Below are 12559 nucleotides of genomic sequence, written 5' to 3'. Positions count from 1 at the left end.
TTATTTCCAGAGACACTTTGGAAATCTTCCTTGGCACACGCTTCTTCAAACTGAGTTCCCTAATATCGTATCTTTTGTTTATTACAACAGATTTAAGTCATTGTGGAAACATCTTTGTCGCATCGGAAAGGTAGCGTGAAGAGACGGCTGGCAGGGCTGGCGACAAGAAAGCAAAATATGAAGACAGCCAGAGGTCCCAGGCAGTCGCCGATCCGAATACTAACGTTGTTGCTTAACTTGGGTGATGGCACGAGAACGGTTGGTTTTTTTTTATTTATTTATTTATTTAGTTACTTTTCGGAATTTAGCACTGCTGCGTAACAGTAGGCTCTGGCGCATTTCAAGAACACATCTGTCGATTGGTAGTGTTTTGTCATTTTCAACGAGTTCCTAGCACTCTTCCTTCGCGCATTCTTACTCAAACCGAGTTCATTACCGTAATTTCGTATCTTACGTTTAATACAGTACTTTAAAATGCTTGTGGAAGCATCTTTGTCGACACCTGAAAGTTATTATGAAAAGAGGCCTGGCAGGTGTAGCGACGTAAAAATGAAAAAATGAGAAAGAGCCAACAGCACGCGGTGTTCCCAGGCGGTCACCCATCCAAGTACTAACCGCGCCCGATGTTGCTTAACTTCGGTGATCGGACGAGAACCGGTGTAGTCAACATGGTATGGCCGTTGGCGTCCTTATACTGTAGCCGCACCACCGAAGAAGCATTCGCCTCTTCTCCCAACACACGCAATCGCCGCTTTCCGTGGCACATTTGACGCAAAGCGCGTCTTTCCACCTCGAAGGTGGCGCGGAGTGCGCGCTCGCCTCGGCGTCTCATAGGCGACTGCCGAACGTAGGTGAGACGCACAACACAGCTGCTCGATGCACCGCCTGTCATTCGTTTGGTGCGTGCGGCCTCCGACACCCACTGGCGACGCGCCTTGTTCCTGTTATCCGGCGCAGGGCTTGCGCGCGGCCGGGCGGCGGGGGCACTGCGCGGGGTGTTGCAGTGTCCTGCTGGACCGACGGAAGCTTTCTCACCTGCCTGACACACGCCGCGCTTCCAGATTAATGCGTAATTTGCGCGGTGCATTTGCATTCGCGCCTGTCCCCCCTCCCGTCCCGACTTGTCCCGACTTTGCTCGACTGCCGCTCGCTGCCGCTCGGGTCGCGGCCCATATGACAGCACAAGCACGAGAAACATCTGCGAGACGGGCGCGGGCCTGACCGGCGTGTCCGAGACGCCGTGGGCGGCCGTTCGGAGCTACTAGAGCAGCGCTGTGCCGTGCCATGGAAAGGTGCGAAACCAAGGACAGAAGACACAGAATTTTTGTTTACAAATTTGCACGTGTACACTGCTACAAAACAATAAGCCCGGACGTATTTCGGAACATTTCTGCCGCTTAATACTGTTTTGTTATTTCCAGAGACACTTTGGAAATCTTCCTTGGCACACGCTTCTTCAAACTGAGTTCCCTAATATCGTATCTTTTGTTTATTACAACAGATTTAAGTCATTGTGGAAACATCTTTGTCGCATCGGAAAGGTAGCGTGAAGAGACGGCTGCAGGGCTGGCGACAAGAAAGCAAAATATGAAGACAGCCAGAGGTCCCAGGCAGTCGCCGATCCGAATACTAACGTTGTTGCTTAACTTGGGTGATGGCACGAGAACGGTTGGTTGTTTTTTTTATTTATTTATTTATTTAGTTACTTTTCGGAATTTAGCACTGCTGCGTAACAGTAGGCTCTGGCGCATTTCAAGAACACATCTGTCGATTGGTAGTGTTTTGTCATTTTCAACGAGTTCCTAGCACTCTTCCTTCGCGCATTCTTACTCAAACCGAGTTCATTACCGTAATTTCGTATCTTACGTTTAATACAGTACTTTAAAATGCTTGTGGAAGCATCTTTGTCGACACCTGAAAGTTATTATGAAAAGAGGCCTGGCAGGTGTAGCGACGTAAAAATGAAAAAATGAGAAAGAGCCAACAGCACGCGGTGTTCCCAGGCGGTCACCCATCCAAGTACTAACCGCGCCCGATGTTGCTTAACTTCGGTGATCGGACGAGAACCGGTGTAGTCAACATGGTATGGCCGTTGGCGTCCTTATACTGTAGCCGCACCACCGAAGAAGCATTCGCCTCTTCTCCCAACACACGCAATCGCCGCTTTCCGTGGCACATTTGACGCAAAGCGCGTCTTTCCACCTCGAAGGTGGCGCGGAGTGCGCGCTCGCCTCGGCGTCTCATAGGCGACTGCCGAACGTAGGTGAGACGCACAACACAGCTGCTCGATGCACCGCCTGTCATTCGTTTGGTGCGTGCGGCCTCCGACACCCACTGGCGACGCGCCTTGTTCCTGTTATCCGGCGCAGGGCTTGCGCGCGGCCGGGCGGCGGGGGCACTGCGCGGGGTGTTGCAGTGTCCTGCTGGACCGACGGAAGCTTTCTCACCTGCCTGACACACGCCGCGCTTCCAGATTAATGCGTAATTTGCGCGGTGCATTTGCATTCGCGCCTGTCCCCCCTCCCGTCCCGACTTGTCCCGACTTTGCTCGACTGCCGCTCGCTGCCGCTCGGGTCGCGGCCCATATGACAGCACAAGCACGAGAAACATCTGCGAGACGGGCGCGGGCCTGACCGGCGTGTCCGAGACGCCGTGGGCGGCCGTTCGGAGCTACTAGAGCAGCGCTGTGCCGTGCCATGGAAAGGTGCGAAACCAAGGACAGAAGACACAGAATTTTTGTTTACAAATTTGCACGTGTACACTGCTACAAAACAATAAGCCCGGACGTATTTCGGAACATTTCTGCCGCTTAATACTGTTTTGTTATTTCCAGAGACACTTTGGAATCTTCCTTGGCACACGCTTCTTCAAACTGAGTTCCCTAATATCGTATCTTTTGTTTATTACAACAGATTTAAGTCATTGTGGAAACATCTTTGTCGCATCGGAAGGTAGCGTGAAGAGACGGCTGGCAGGGCTGGCGACAAGAAAGCAAAATATGAAGACAGCCAGAGGTCCCAGGCAGTCGCCGATCCGAATACTAACGTTGTTGCTTAACTTGGGTGATGGCACGAGAACGGTTGGTTTTTTTTTATTTATTTATTTATTAGTTACTTTTCGGAATTTAGCACTGCTGCGTAACAGTAGGCTCTGGCGCATTTCAAGAACACATCTGTCGATTGGTAGTGTTTTGTCATTTTCAACGAGTTCCTAGCACTCTTCCTTCGCGCATTCTTACTCAAACCGAGTTCATTACCGTAATTTCGTATCTTACGTTTAATACAGTACTTTAAAATGCTTGTGGAAGCATCTTTGTCGACACCTGAAAGTTATTATGAAAAGAGGCCTGGCAGGTGTAGCGACGTAAAAATGAAAAAATGAGAAAGAGCCAACAGCACGCGGTGTTCCAGGCGGTCACCCATCCAAGTACTAACCGCGCCCGATGTTGCTTAACTTCGGTGATCGGACGAGAACCGGTGTAGTCAACATGGTATGGCCGTTGGCGTCCTTATACTGTAGCCGCACCACCGAAGAAGCATTCGCCTCTTCTCCCAACACACGCAATCGCCGCTTTCCGTGGCACATTTGACGCAAAGCGCGTCTTTCCACCTCGAAGGTGGCGCGGAGTGCGCGCTCGCCTCGGCGTCTCATAGGCGACTGCCGAACGTAGGTGAGACGCACAACACAGCTGCTCGATGCACCGCCTGTCATTCGTTTGGTGCGTGCGGCCTCCGACACCCACTGGCGACGCGCCTTGTTCCTGTTATCCGGCGCAGGGCTTGCGCGCGGCCGGGCGGCGGGGGCACTGCGCGGGGTGTTGCAGTGTCCTGCTGGACCGACGGAAGCTTTCTCACCTGCTGACACACGCCGCGCTTCCAGATTAATGCGTAATTTGCGCGGTTGCATTTGCATTCGCGCCTGTCCCCCTCCCGTCCCGACTTGTCCCGACTTTGCTCGACTGCCGCTCGCTGCCGCTCGGGTCGCGGCCCATATGACAGCACAAGCACGAGAAACATCTGCGAGACGGGCGCGGGCCTGACCGGCGTGTCCGAGACGCCGTGGGCGGCCGTTCGGAGCTACTAGAGCAGCGCTGTGCCGTGCCATGGAAAGGTGCGAAACCAAGGACAGAAGACACAGAATTTTTGTTTACAAATTTGCACGTGTACACTGCTACAAACAATAAGCCCGGACGTATTTCGGAACATTTCTGCCGCTTAATACTGTTTTGTTATTTCCAGAGACACTTTGGAAATCTTCCTTGGCACACGCTTCTTCAAACTGAGTTCCCTAATATCGTATCTTTTGTTTATTACAACAGATTTAAGTCATTGTGGAAACATCTTTGTCGCATCGGAAAGGTAGCGTGAAGAGACGGCTGGCAGGGCTGGCGACAAGAAAGCAAAATATGAAGACAGCCAGAGGTCCAGGCAGTCGCCGATCCGAATACTAACGTTGTTGCTTAACTTGGGTGATGGCACGAGAACGGTTGGTTTTTTTTTAATTTATTTATTTAGTTACTTTTCGGAATTTAGCACTGCTACGTAACAGTAGGCTCTGGCGCATTTCAAGAACACATCTGTCGATTGGTAGTGTTTCGTCATTTTCAACGAGTTCCTAGCACTCTTCCTTCGCGCATTCTTACTCAAACCGAGTTCATTACCGTAATTTCGTATCTTACGTTTAATACAGTACTTAAAATGCTTGTGGAAGCATCTTTGTCGACACCTGAAAGTTATTATGAAAAGAGGCTTGGCAGGTGTAGCGACGTAAAAATGAAAAAAATGAGAAAGAGCCAACAGCACGCGGTGTTCCCAGGCGGTCACCCATCCAAGTACTAACCGCGCCCGATGTTGCTTAACTTCGGTGATCGGACGAGAACCGGTGTAGTCAACATGGTACTGCCGTTGGCGTCCTTATACTGTAGCCGCACCACCGAAGAAGCATTCGCCTCTTCTCCCAACACACGCAATCGCCGCTTTCCGTGGCACATTTGACGCAAAGCGCGTCTTTCCACCTCGAAGGTGGCGCGGAGTGCGCGCTCGCCTCGGCGTCTCATAGGCGACTGCCGAACGTAGGTGAGACGCACAACACAGCTGCTCGATGCACCGCCTGTCATTCGTTTGGTGCGTGCGGCCTCCGACACCCACTGGCGACGCGCCTTGTTCCTGTTATCCGGCGCAGGGCTTGCGCGCGGCCGGGCGGCGGGGGCACTGCGCGGGGTGTTGCAGTGTCCTGCTGGACCGACGGAAGCTTTCTCACCTGCCTGACACACGCCGCGCTTCCAGATTAATGCGTAATTTGCGCGGTGCATTTGCATTCGCGCCTGTCCCCCCTCCCGTCCCGACTTGTCCCGACTTTGCTCGACTGCCGCTCGCTGCCGCTCGGGTCGCGGCCCATATGACAGCACAAGCACGAGAAACATCTGCGAGACGGGCGCGGGCCTGACCGGCGTGTCCGAGACGCCGTGGGCGGCCGTTCGGAGCTACTAGAGCAGCGCTGTGCCGTGCCATGGAAAGGTGCGAAACCAAGGACAGAAGACACAGAATTTTTGTTTACAAATTTGCACGTGTACACTGCTACAAAACAATAAGCCCGGACGTATTTCGGAACATTTCTGCCGCTTAATACTGTTTTGTTATTTCCAGAGACACTTTGGAAATCTTCCTTGGCACACGCTTCTTCAAACTGAGTTCCCTAATATCGTATCTTTTGTTTATTACAACAGATTTAAGTCATTGTGGAAACATCTTTGTCGCATCGGAAAGGTAGCGTGAAGAGACGGCTGGCAGGGCTGGCGACAAGAAAGCAAAATATGAAGACAGCCAGAGGTCCCAGGCAGTCGCCGATCCGAATACTAACGTTGTTGCTTAACTTGGGTGATGGCACGAGAACGGTTGGTTTTTTTTTAATTTATTTATTTAGTTACTTTTCGGAATTTAGCACTGCTACGTAACAGTAGGCTCTGGCGCATTTCAAGAACACATCTGTCGATTGGTAGTGTTTCGTCATTTTCAACGAGTTCCTAGCACTCTTCCTTCGCGCATTCTTACTCAAACCGAGTTCATTACCGTAATTTCGTATCTTACGTTTAATACAGTACTTTAAAATGCTTGTGGAAGCATCTTTGTCGACACCTGAAAGTTATTATGAAAAGAGGCTTGGCAGGTGTAGCGACGTAAAAATGAAAAAAATGAGAAAGAGCCAACAGCACGCGGTGTTCCCAGGCGGTCACCCATCCAAGTACTAACCGCGCCCGATGTTGCTTAACTTCGGTGATCGGACGAGAACCGGTGTAGTCAACATGGTACTGCCGTTGGCGTCCTTATACTGTAGCCGCACCACCGAAGAAGCATTCGCCTCTTCTCCCAACACACGCAATCGCCGCTTTCCGTGGCACATTTGACGCAAAGCGCGTCTTTCCACCTCGAAGGTGGCGCGGAGTGCGCGCTCGCCTCGGCGTCTCATAGGCGACTGCCGAACGTAGGTGAGACGCACAACACAGCTGCTCGATGCACCGCCTGTCATTCGTTTGGTGCGTGCGGCCTCCGACACCCACTGGCGACGCGCCTTGTTCCTGTTATCCGGCGCAGGGCTTGCGCGCGGCCGGGCGGCGGGGGCACTGCGCGGGGTGTTGCAGTGTCCTGCTGGACCGACGGAAGCTTTCTCACCTGCCTGACACACGCCGCGCTTCCAGATTAATGCGTAATTTGCGCGGTGCATTTGCATTCGCGCCTGTCCCCCCTCCCGTCCCGACTTGTCCCGACTTTGCTCGACTGCCGCTCGCTGCCGCTCGGGTCGCGGCCCATATGACAGCACAAGCACGAGAAACATCTGCGAGACGGGCGCGGGCCTGACCGGCGTGTCCGAGACGCCGTGGGCGGCCGTTCGGAGCTACTAGAGCAGCGCTGTGCCGTGCCATGGAAAGGTGCGAAACCAAGGACAGAAGACACAGAATTTTTGTTTACAAATTTGCACATGTACACTGCTACAAAACAATAAGCCCGGACGTATTTCGGAACATTTCTGCCGCTTAATACTGTTTTTTTATTTCCAGAGACACTTTGGAAATCTTCCTTGGCACACGCTTCTTCAAACTGAGTTCCCTAATATCGTATCTTTTGTTTATTACAACAGATTTAAGTCATTGTGGAAACATCTTTGTCGCATCGGAAAGGTAGCGTGAAGAGACGGCTGGCAGGGCTGGCGGCAAGAAAGCAAAATATGAAGACAGCCAGAGGTCCCAGGCAGTCGCCGATCCGAATACTAACGTTGTTGCTTAACTTGGGTGATGGCACGAGAACGGTTGGTTTTTTTTTAATTTATTTATTTAGTTACTTTTCGGAATTTAGCACTGCTACGTAACAGTAGGCTCTGGCGCATTTCAAGAACACATCTGTCGATTGGTAGTGTTTCGTCATTTTCAGCGAGTTCCTAGCACTCTTCCTTCGCGCATTCTTACTCAAACCGAGTTCATTACCGTAATTTCGTATCTTACGTTTAATACAGTACTTTAAAATGCTTGTGGAAGCATCTTTGTCGACACCTGAAAGTTATTATGAAAAGAGGCTTGGCAGGTGTAGCGACGTAAAAATGAAAAAAATGAGAAAGAGCCAACAGCACGCGGTGTTCCCAGGCGGTCACCCATCCAAGTACTAACCGCGCCCGATGTTGCTTAACTTCGGTGATCGGACGAGAACCGGTGTAGTCAACATGGTACTGCCGTTGGCGTCCTTATACTGTAGCCGCACCACCGAAGAAGCATTCGCCTCTTCTCCCAACACACGCAATCGCCGCTTTCCGTGGCACATTTGACGCAAAGCGCGTCTTTCCACCTCGAAGGTGGCGCGGAGTGCGCGCTCGCCTCGGCGTCTCATAGGCGACTGCCGAACGTAGGTGAGACGCACAACACAGCTGCTCGATGCACCGCCTGTCATTCGTTTGGTGCGTGCGGCCTCCGACACCCACTGGCGACGCGCCTTGTTCCTGTTATCCGGCGCAGGGCTTGCGCGCGGCCGGGCGGCGGGGGCACTGCGCGGGGTGTTGCAGTGTCCTGCTGGACCGACGGAAGCTTTCTCACCTGCCTGACACACGCCGCGCTTCCAGATTAATGCGTAATTTGCGCGGTGCATTTGCATTCGCGCCTGTCCCCCCTCCCGTCCCGACTTGTCCCGACTTTGCTCGACTGCCGCTCGCTGCCGCTCGGGTCGCGGCCCATATGACAGCACAAGCACGAGAAACATCTGCGAGACGGGCGCGGGCCTGACCGGCGTGTCCGAGACGCCGTGGGCGGCCGTTCGGAGCTACTAGAGCAGCGCTGTGCCGTGCCATGGAAAGGTGCGAAACCAAGGACAGAAGACACAGAATTTTTGTTTACAAATTTGCACATGTACACTGCTACAAAACAATAAGCCCGGACGTATTTCGGAACATTTCTGCCGCTTAATACTGTTTTTTTATTTCCAGAGACACTTTGGAAATCTTCCTTGGCACACGCTTCTTCAAACTGAGTTCCCTAATATCGTATCTTTTGTTTATTACAACAGATTTAAGTCATTGTGGAAACATCTTTGTCGCATCGGAAAGGTAGCGTGAAGAGACGGCTGGCAGGGCTGGCGGCAAGAAAGCAAAATATGAAGACAGCCAGAGGTCCCAGGCAGTCGCCGATCCGAATACTAACGTTGTTGCTTAACTTGGGTGATGGCACGAGAACGGTTGGTTTTTTTTTAATTTATTTATTTAGTTACTTTTCGGAATTTAGCACTGCTACGTAACAGTAGGCTCTGGCGCATTTCAAGAACACATCTGTCGATTGGTAGTGTTTCGTCATTTTCAACGAGTTCCTAGCACTCTTCCTTCGCGCATTCTTACTCAAACCGAGTTCATTACCGTAATTTCGTATCTTACGTTTAATACAGTACTTTAAAATGCTTGTGGAAGCATCTTTGTCGACACCTGAAAGTTATTATGAAAAGAGGCTTGGCAGGTGTAGCGACGTAAAAATGAAAAAAATGAGAAAGAGCCAACAGCACGCGGTGTTCCCAGGCGGTCACCCATCCAAGTACTAACCGCGCCCGATGTTGCTTAACTTCGGTGATCGGACGAGAACCGGTGTAGTCAACATGGTACTGCCGTTGGCGTCCTTATACTGTAGCCGCACCACCGAAGAAGCATTCGCCTCTTCTCCCAACACACGCAATCGCCGCTTTCCGTGGCACATTTGACGCAAAGCGCGTCTTTCCACCTCGAAGGTGGCGCGGAGTGCGCGCTCGCCTCGGCGTCTCATAGGCGACTGCCGAACGTAGGTGAGACGCACAACACAGCTGCTCGATGCACCGCCTGTCATTCGTTTGGTGCGTGCGGCCTCCGACACCCACTGGCGACGCGCCTTGTTCCTGTTATCCGGCGCAGGGCTTGCGCGCGGCCGGGCGGCGGGGGCACTGCGCGGGGTGTTGCAGTGTCCTGCTGGACCGACGGAAGCTTTCTCACCTGCCTGACACACGCCGCGCTTCCAGATTAATGCGTAATTTGCGCGGTGCATTTGCATTCGCGCCTGTCCCCCCTCCCGTCCCGACTTGTCCCGACTTTGCTCGACTGCCGCTCGCTGCCGCTCGGGTCGCGGCCCATATGACAGCACAAGCACGAGAAACATCTGCGAGACGGGCGCGGGCCTGACCGGCGTGTCCGAGACGCCGTGGGCGGCCGTTCGGAGCTACTAGAGCAGCGCTGTGCCGTGCCATGGAAAGGTGCGAAACCAAGGACAGAAGACACAGAATTTTTGTTTACAAATTTGCACATGTACACTGCTACAAAACAATAAGCCCGGACGTATTTCGGAACATTTCTGCCGCTTAATACTGTTTTTTTATTTCCAGAGACACTTTGGAAATCTTCCTTGGCACACGCTTCTTCAAACTGAGTTCCCTAATATCGTATCTTTTGTTTATTACAACAGATTTAAGTCATTGTGGAAACATCTTTGTCGCATCGGAAAGGTAGCGTGAAGAGACGGCTGGCAGGGCTGGCGGCAAGAAAGCAAAATATGAAGACAGCCAGAGGTCCCAGGCAGTCGCCGATCCGAATACTAACGTTGTTGCTTAACTTGGGTGATGGCACGAGAACGGTTGGTTTTTTTTTAATTTATTTATTTAGTTACTTTTCGGAATTTAGCACTGCTACGTAACAGTAGGCTCTGGCGCATTTCAAGAACACATCTGTCGATTGGTAGTGTTTCGTCATTTTCAGCGAGTTCCTAGCACTCTTCCTTCGCGCATTCTTACTCAAACCGAGTTCATTACCGTAATTTCGTATCTTACGTTTAATACAGTACTTTAAAATGCTTGTGGAAGCATCTTTGTCGACACCTGAAAGTTATTATGAAAAGAGGCTTGGCAGGTGTAGCGACGTAAAAATGAAAAAAATGAGAAAGAGCCAACAGCACGCGGTGTTCCCAGGCGGTCACCCATCCAAGTACTAACCGCGCCCGATGTTGCTTAACTTCGGTGATCGGACGAGAACCGGTGTAGTCAACATGGTACTGCCGTTGGCGTCCTTATACTGTAGCCGCACCACCGAAGAAGCATTCGCCTCTTCTCCCAACACACGCAATCGCCGCTTTCCGTGGCACATTTGACGCAAAGCGCGTCTTTCCACCTCGAAGGTGGCGCGGAGTGCGCGCTCGCCTCGGCGTCTCATAGGCGACTGCCGAACGTAGGTGAGACGCACAACACAGCTGCTCGATGCACCGCCTGTCATTCGTTTGGTGCGTGCGGCCTCCGACACCCACTGGCGACGCGCCTTGTTCCTGTTATCCGGCGCAGGGCTTGCGCGCGGCCGGGCGGCGGGGGCACTGCGCGGGGTGTTGCAGTGTCCTGCTGGACCGACGGAAGCTTTCTCACCTGCCTGACACACGCCGCGCTTCCAGATTAATGCGTAATTTGCGCGGTGCATTTGCATTCGCGCCTGTCCCCCCTCCCGTCCCGACTTGTCCCGACTTTGCTCGACTGCCGCTCGCTGCCGCTCGGGTCGCGGCCCATATGACAGCACAAGCACGAGAAACATCTGCGAGACGGGCGCGGGCCTGACCGGCGTGTCCGAGACGCCGTGGGCGGCCGTTCGGAGCTACTAGAGCAGCGCTGTGCCGTGCCATGGAAAGGTGCGAAACCAAGGACAGAAGACACAGAATTTTTGTTTACAAATTTGCACATGTACACTGCTACAAAACAATAAGCCCGGACGTATTTCGGAACATTTCTGCCGCTTAATACTGTTTTTTTATTTCCAGAGACACTTTGGAAATCTTCCTTGGCACACGCTTCTTCAAACTGAGTTCCCTAATATCGTATCTTTTGTTTATTACAACAGATTTAAGTCATTGTGGAAACATCTTTGTCGCATCGGAAAGGTAGCGTGAAGAGACGGCTGGCAGGGCTGGCGGCAAGAAAGCAAAATATGAAGACAGCCAGAGGTCCCAGGCAGTCGCCGATCCGAATACTAACGTTGTTGCTTAACTTGGGTGATGGCACGAGAACGGTTGGTTTTTTTTTAATTTATTTATTTAGTTACTTTTCGGAATTTAGCACTGCTACGTAACAGTAGGCTCTGGCGCATTTCAAGAACACATCTGTCGATTGGTAGTGTTTCGTCATTTTCAACGAGTTCCTAGCACTCTTCCTTCGCGCATTCTTACTCAAACCGAGTTCATTACCGTAATTTCGTATCTTACGTTTAATACAGTACTTTAAAATGCTTGTGGAAGCATCTTTGTCGACACCTGAAAGTTATTATGAAAAGAGGCTTGGCAGGTGTAGCGACGTAAAAATGAAAAAAATGAGAAAGAGCCAACAGCACGCGGTGTTCCCAGGCGGTCACCCATCCAAGTACTAACCGCGCCCGATGTTGCTTAACTTCGGTGATCGGACGAGAACCGGTGTAGTCAACATGGTACTGCCGTTGGCGTCCTTATACTGTAGCCGCACCACCGAAGAAGCATTCGCCTCTTCTCCCAACACACGCAATCGCCGCTTTCCGTGGCACATTTGACGCAAAGCGCGTCTTTCCACCTCGAAGGTGGCGCGGAGTGCGCGCTCGCCTCGGCGTCTCATAGGCGACTGCCGAACGTAGGTGAGACGCACAACACAGCTGCTCGATGCACCGCCTGTCATTCGTTTGGTGCGTGCGGCCTCCGACACCCACTGGCGACGCGCCTTGTTCCTGTTATCCGGCGCAGGGCTTGCGCGCGGCCGGGCGGCGGGGGCACTGCGCGGGGTGTTGCAGTGTCCTGCTGGACCGACGGAAGCTTTCTCACCTGCCTGACACACGCCGCGCTTCCAGATTAATGCGTAATTTGCGCGGTGCATTTGCATTCGCGCCTGTCCCCCCTCCCGTCCCGACTTGTCCCGACTTTGCTCGACTGCCGCTCGCTGCCGCTCGGGTCGCGGCCCATATGACAGCACAAGCACGAGAAACATCTGCGAGACGGGCGCGGGCCTGACCGGCGTGTCCGAGACGCCGTGGGCGGCCGTTCGGAGCTACTAGAGCAGCGCTGTGCCGTGCCATGGAA

At 52.5% G+C, this 12559-nt stretch overlaps 9 non-coding genes across 9 annotated transcripts; all 9 read right to left on the bottom strand.

The window, feature by feature from the left end:
- Window positions 1–566: 566 nt before the first annotated feature.
- On the bottom strand, window positions 567–685 carry LOC126093113 (5S ribosomal RNA). Its single transcript, XR_007521393.1, has one exon. It is a non-coding gene; the product is annotated as a 5S ribosomal RNA (ribosomal RNA).
- A 1293-nt stretch (window positions 686–1978) lies between these two features.
- On the bottom strand, window positions 1979–2097 carry LOC126093102 (5S ribosomal RNA). The gene has a single exon (XR_007521392.1). It is a non-coding gene; the product is annotated as a 5S ribosomal RNA (ribosomal RNA).
- Window positions 2098–3386: 1289 nt separating this feature from the next.
- Window positions 3387–3504, bottom strand: LOC126093873 (5S ribosomal RNA). The gene has a single exon (XR_007521825.1). It is a non-coding gene; the product is annotated as a 5S ribosomal RNA (ribosomal RNA).
- A 1286-nt stretch (window positions 3505–4790) lies between these two features.
- On the bottom strand, window positions 4791–4909 carry LOC126093823 (5S ribosomal RNA). Its single transcript, XR_007521818.1, has one exon. It is a non-coding gene; the product is annotated as a 5S ribosomal RNA (ribosomal RNA).
- A 1290-nt stretch (window positions 4910–6199) lies between these two features.
- LOC126093812 (5S ribosomal RNA) lies at window positions 6200–6318 on the bottom strand. Its single transcript, XR_007521817.1, has one exon. It is a non-coding gene; the product is annotated as a 5S ribosomal RNA (ribosomal RNA).
- Window positions 6319–7608: 1290 nt separating this feature from the next.
- On the bottom strand, window positions 7609–7727 carry LOC126093800 (5S ribosomal RNA). Its single transcript, XR_007521816.1, has one exon. It is a non-coding gene; the product is annotated as a 5S ribosomal RNA (ribosomal RNA).
- A 1290-nt stretch (window positions 7728–9017) lies between these two features.
- On the bottom strand, window positions 9018–9136 carry LOC126093786 (5S ribosomal RNA). The gene has a single exon (XR_007521814.1). It is a non-coding gene; the product is annotated as a 5S ribosomal RNA (ribosomal RNA).
- A 1290-nt stretch (window positions 9137–10426) lies between these two features.
- LOC126093775 (5S ribosomal RNA) lies at window positions 10427–10545 on the bottom strand. The gene has a single exon (XR_007521813.1). It is a non-coding gene; the product is annotated as a 5S ribosomal RNA (ribosomal RNA).
- A 1290-nt stretch (window positions 10546–11835) lies between these two features.
- On the bottom strand, window positions 11836–11954 carry LOC126093763 (5S ribosomal RNA). The gene has a single exon (XR_007521812.1). It is a non-coding gene; the product is annotated as a 5S ribosomal RNA (ribosomal RNA).
- Window positions 11955–12559: the final 605 nt, after the last annotated feature.

Source organism: Schistocerca cancellata, chromosome 7 (genome assembly GCF_023864275.1).
Source record: "Schistocerca cancellata isolate TAMUIC-IGC-003103 chromosome 7, iqSchCanc2.1, whole genome shotgun sequence".
Classification (NCBI taxonomy): Eukaryota; Metazoa; Arthropoda; class Insecta; order Orthoptera; family Acrididae; genus Schistocerca; species Schistocerca cancellata.
The sequence above is the reverse complement of the archived record's forward strand: the minus strand, read 5'-3'. Positions and strand labels throughout refer to the sequence as shown.